The sequence below is a fragment of the Bombina bombina genome, chromosome 2 (assembly GCF_027579735.1).
Source record: "Bombina bombina isolate aBomBom1 chromosome 2, aBomBom1.pri, whole genome shotgun sequence".
Taxonomy (NCBI): domain Eukaryota; kingdom Metazoa; phylum Chordata; class Amphibia; order Anura; family Bombinatoridae; genus Bombina; species Bombina bombina.
Window position 1 is genome coordinate 976354376 of NC_069500.1, and position 6416 is coordinate 976360791.

A 6416-nucleotide genomic window follows, 5' to 3' on the forward strand; every position below is an offset into this window, starting at 1 on the left:
ATACAATTATAATCAACTTTCTAATGTACTTTTCTTATCTAATTAGCTTCATTCTCTGGATATTCCATGCTGAAAAGCATATCTAAATATGCTTAGAAGCTGCTGATTGTTAGCTGAATATAGCTGCCTCCTGTGATTGGTTCACCGTGTCCATGGCTATTTCTTCATTAAAGTATATCTAAATAATGAATCAAATTAGGTAATAAGTAAATTTGAATGTTTTGTCAAATTGTATTCTCTACCTTAATCATGAAAGTAAAGGTTTGCGTATAGTGTCCCTTGAAATACATTCGTATGTGAATTTATTCTTAAATGAGCTTACCGTCAGATGAGAATGGCAGGTTCCCGGTATCAATTCCTCCGATACCGACTACATCCACCTCGGAGATGCTGGGCCGCAACATTTCCTCCCATCGGCAGTACTCGATTTCCAGTGCAGGGCCGCCACCGGTTCCTGCAGAATGCCGTGCCTCCAGGCTTAACTTTTTCTTGAGATCCATCTTGCAGTCCCGGTATCAAGTCCATATCTCTATTCCGTCCACCCACTGCATTGACTGCATTCCTTATCTCATGCCAGAGCTTCCTCTTCTCAGTCGGGGTGGTCTTTTGATGCTGCAGCCTCCTATACCTGGCCATATAGGCCTCGACGAGGGCCTCCTTCTCCTCCATCGAAAACCTCGCCTCCCTAGTCGCCTTGGCCTTCCCCTGTGACGATGCCCTCTGTTTCCCGGACTGTGAAGCCCTACTCTGTCCGCCACTGGGCCCAGCCACTTGTTCATCTTGAACCAAGTGGCTGGGTCCACCCACCGCTTCCACCCCCGCTTCCTGCCCCCCTTCCTGCCCTGTTCCTCTCCCCCTCCCTCTCCTCCCCCCTCTACCTCTCCCCTGCCTGCCCTCCATCTGTTCCCTAAACTAAACCCCAAATAATCAAACAAAAAGTGAGTGTGATGAAATGAAAGGGGGTCAAAATAAAGAACTAAAAAGACAAAATAAGTGCTGAAAGTGTGAGAGGGATCTACAAAAACAAAGAGGGTAGGGAGTATTTAAATAAACAAAAAGAAGAAGAAGACTAAAAGGAGGATATGTAAACTAAATGTAACTAGGGGATGGGGATGGGATGGGGTATGGGATAAGAGTAAATGGGATGAAAGGGAATGGGACTACAGGGAATGGGGTATGGTGTGTAGTATGAGGGGGTATGGGGTATGGAGTGTATGTAGTGTTATTGATAAGTGTATGTATGTATTGAATGTGTTTGCGTGTAAATGTGTTAAGTGTACAGAAAAAGCACTCGCACACTCACCCAAACCAACTGTCGTTCACTAACTCACACTAGCACTAACTCACACTACTACTAATTCTCACTAACTCACACTACCACTAACTCTCAATAACTCCCACTACCACTAACTCACGCTCCCACTAACTGACTCTATCACACTACCACTCACTAACAACTCCCACTACCACTAACTGACTCTCTCCCACTACCACTAACTCCCACTCCCACTAACAACTGACTCTCTCACACTAACACTAACTCACAATAATGCACAAACTCTCTAATCTTAAACCTCCAATCTCCAAAGACCCACCAGCAACACAGTCAAAGAAGCCATGCTTGTGTGGTGCTTATATACCCTGTGTAAATGTTTAATGATGTACCGATTTGCATTGTAAATTGTGTTCAGGTGTGCTTTATTAGCAATTAATATTTGTGCAATGTGTATTAGGTGTGTGAATTTGCGCATGCTCATTTTGAGTTATTATTTGTGGAATGTGTAGAATGCGATGATGTCATAGTGCTCGTTTTCTATAACATTGTCTAATAGTATTATGTTTAAATGTGAATTTGCGATGGTGTGGTATTAGTGAAGTGTTGTATATGTATGTTTGTCCTAATATATAGTGATATTGAATGCGATTATTTTAATGTATGTATTATTTGTATTTTCCTTGTTGTTATTTTGCGTATTTCCGCATCTTAAATGATATGCGTATTCCCTGTATTTAATTTTATTAAAATTCCCCCCGCTTGTGAATGTGTAATGCTTCTGTGCTTTGTTGAGTGATTGTTGTTGTGACATTTGCAGCGTGTTATTGTTGTGCATGATGTGGTATGCGTCATATGACCGAGCTGTGCGTATTTCTCGCGAGATCGAGTGTTAGGTGAAAAAAACTTTTTTTTTGCTTTTCCATTGATCTCTATGGGAGACTGTCTAACGCGGGCAGGATTCCGCGTGTGAAATACACGCGTTAGGAGTATCGTTAGAAGGTTTTGTTTGGACTCTAAATACCGGAGTCAAACAATGCCGTGCGTTAGACATAAACCACGCGTAGCGTTAGCAGCCCATCTACCGCCAAACTCCAAATCTAGCCGTAAGAAAATAATAAATTCTAGTCTCTATAATGAGACATATATAGATACAATGTAATGACAGAATAATGTGTACACAACAGTGTGCTGAGATAGGTTAAACTCCAGTGAATGATTAGTGTACGTATCTTATACGGGAATATAGCTGTAATGTCTACATGGGATACATCATTAGGTTAAACAAAACAAAACATATACCATATAGAAATTCAAACTTAGTTATAAATATGTACTAAAAGCGTTGCAATACGCATATACTCTAAAAAAATTATTAAAAATGCCTATGAAAAAGATAAACCTATTTGGCCTACAACAATTATGAAGCCTTAGAATAGGAAGCCTGTTAAAAAACAAACTATAAACATATACATAAACTCGGAAAAAAATAATTTTTTTGGATGTATATATAAGTATGTCTGTCGGGACGTCTCCCAGAGCACCTATATGGTAGTTGTGGCAAGTATGAAAAGTTCCAGGGGATTGTATTAACCACCAACTACTCTGGGTATGCTATAGGTATTTTCCTGTAGTATTTTTGATACAGGACTGTTCTCAGCACTACTGTATAGGTGTTTGGCTTCCTCACACTCCCCTTTTTGGTTTTCTCTGTTTTTATAAGCGCGTGAGGCAGCGCTTGAGGGGTCAGCACCTAACATGCAGGGTAATATTATGGACAATCAACTATCAGTTCAGTATTTCTCATTACAACCTATAGAGACTGGGGGTGAACCGGATACAGAGCTTTCTAGGATTTTCTCCACTAATAAAGCATATTGTTCGCTAGGAGAACTTTTTGATGATATGGAAAAGCTTAAGATCAGAGAGATCAAACTCCAATGGGACATTTGGTCAATGAATAAATATGTTGAACTTTGCATCATCCCAAGGGGGCTGAGGATCAATAAGTACTCCACATTTGATACAAATGACTCTGATTTTATTAAAGCTTGGAATGTGATATTAACAGAATGCTCTGTGAGACTAATGATATTGATTTGTGACTATAAATCCAAAATGTTGTCCAGTGTAAGAGATAATATAAGTGAAATACAAACTGAGCTCAATGCTAGAAGGAATGATGTTGACTATGGTAGATTTGACACAGTTTTAAGAGATACTATAGCTGAGGCTAAAAGATTAGTTATCAATGTGAAACATAACAAGTATATCCGTGATCAGACTGACTATGACACAGATTCAGTGTATGTCTGGAACCGTACTAAGCGAACACAAGTTCGCAGACTACAAAATCGCAATAGGGGGAGACGTAATAGGAGAGGTAGAAGACAATCCCAGGTAACATTCTCTGACACTGAGGCAGAGTCAGGGGACAGCACAAGTGGAGATGAGGTGACAGTACGTAGAGGTATCCTTAAACATAACCCAAGTGAGGTAACAGCTACTCAGACAGCACCACTTATGAATCTAGGATCAGATCAGACTAGGATATACAGGGAGCAAATATATAGCTAGTAGACCAGAAAAAGCCCAAATGAGAAATGAGAATGATAGTAATAGAATGGATAAATCCGCTAGTTCAGACATTGGACAGGAACACCTACAACAGGTTTTTTGCTTACCCCAGAGCAACCCAGACAGGGGGGGGGGACATCAGGACAAGAGAAAGTAGGATACAGACTAAGGGAGACGAGGAACCAAACAAAATACAAATGACTTGTGTCATAAATCTCTCTGACATAGTATTATCTGATACCCAAGTAAGTGTATTAAGTCTTGGTTTGGGGTTTGTGCCAACCACTAGCTTTAACCTTTTTCGCACAATAATTGATATAAACCGATTAATACGCAATATAACACTCAAGGGTTATTTTTCAGGTGATAATACCATGTCACCCGATGTGGAATAAAATACCAACTGGGTTACAACCAATTTGAATACTAATCTTACATTCCCTGAATCATGTGACTTAGTTTTGCTTAATAGTCTTCTGGTGGAAAGTAATAGACCTGAATGTTTGCAGGATACTAACAGAGTGGGGAGCTTGAAGCCTCCCTCAAAGTTCTATCCAGTGCACAGTAGGGGTCTTGTTGTAGAAAAATTCTACAAAAGAGTGGAGAATGATTTAAAGCTATTAGCTGACTCCACTAAAAATACCTCTGGCAATCTGAATAGAGCAGAGAGAGAGGCTTTAACCTCTTTAGCTAATAATCGAGATCTGGTCATTAAAAATGTGGACAAGGGTGGTTCGGTGGTGGTAATGAATAGGGCCCAGTACATCAATGAGGCCCTACGCCAACTTAGTGACACAGACTGCTATTCAGTCCTACAGGTTAATCCCACTCATCGTTTCAAGAGAGAACTTATGCACCTTTTGGATGAGGGAGTAGAGAGTGGTTTTATTGACAATGATACTCTATCATATTTATATGTTGAACATCCAGTAACCCCTGTGTTCCATCACCTCCCAAAGGTGCATAAGTCTCTCATGGACGTAAAAGGACGTCCGATAGGTAGCGGTATAGGGTCACTTTTTGAACGGCTGTCCGAATGGTTGGACATGATTCTTTATCCATTTGTCATAGCTCTTCCTAGTTTTCTTAGAGATACTAAACATCTCATAAACATAGTAGAAGATGTCATGTGGATTGAAGGAAAGTATCTATGGGTTACCATAGATGTAACAGCGCTATATTCTTCCATCCCACATTCTAAGGGATTGGAAGCATTATCATTTTTCTCAGAAACTGGTCTACCTTTACCAAGGATTTCCAAATTTACATATTGCAAGTGGCCGAATTTTTACTTACTCACAACTTTTTTGAGTTTGAGGGGGTGTTCTATCTCCAGAGATGTGGGACAGCAATGGGGGATAAATTTGCCCCCTCCTATGCCAACCTTTTTATGGGTTGGTGGGAGCTGTCCCACATCTTTGGAGACGAGAACCCCCAACGTGATTCCATCACTTTCTATTGACGCTTTATCGATGATCTGATCCTGATATGGTGTGGCAATCATGATGATTTAGAGATCTTCCTAGGGAGACTCAATGCCAATGATATAGGTCTAAAGTTTACAAGTGAAATCCAACAAACCAAAATTAATTTTTTGGATATAGTACTATATGGTAACCCTGAGGGCTCGGTTGAAACAAGCCTATACAGGAAGCCCATATCAGGGAACTCTCTGATACACGACAGGAGTTGCCACCCTAAGCATGTTCCGTACACAATAGCTAAAGGGCAACTCATGCGGGCAAAACGGAACTGCTCAGATACCAAAGAGAGTACAGCACAGATGATGGAAGTAAAGCAACAACTCTTCCAAAGAGGCTATCCCAAGAGAATTGTGAATAGGGCACACAAAGAGGTAGAAAAACTAAATTGATGTGAACTACTCAAAGACAAATCACCGAAAGGAAATGCACACAAAAAGGGGTGACATTTGTCACTGAATACAGTGCTCAGTATGAGGAAATCTGCAACATGGTTAAACATCATTTTGGAATGTTAGTTGCGGATGACAGACTCATACAGTGTGCCAATGAAGGCCTTAGATGTTCTTATAGACGAAACCGGTCATTGGGTAACATACTTTCCCCCATGGTTTTGCCTAAGACCATTTCTCAAGGCAGTGCCTGGCTAAGTTGTAAAGGCTCCTATAGATGTGGTAGCTCTAGATGTGGAGCATGTGAGTATCTGACAGTGTCAGAACACTTTACTTCTACGGTAACTGGAAAAACCTATGAAATCAATTTCTGCTCAAACTGTACATCTATTTTTGTCATTTACTGCATCACATGCACAGCATGTGGAAAGCAGTACATAGGACTCACCACTAGGGAGATCAGAACTAGGATCATTGAGCATCTCTCCACTATCAGGGTGGGAAAAGCCACCACTCCCTTGGTGCACCATTTCGCCGAAATTCACAAGAAGAACTTAAATCGTTTTTCTTGGCAACCTATAGATATGGTGTTGAGACCAAAACGAGGGGGTGATCGCGAAGTAGCACTGTCAAAAAGAGAGATGCTATGGATATTCAAGATGGAAACCAGAATACCAGGAGGATTGAACTCAG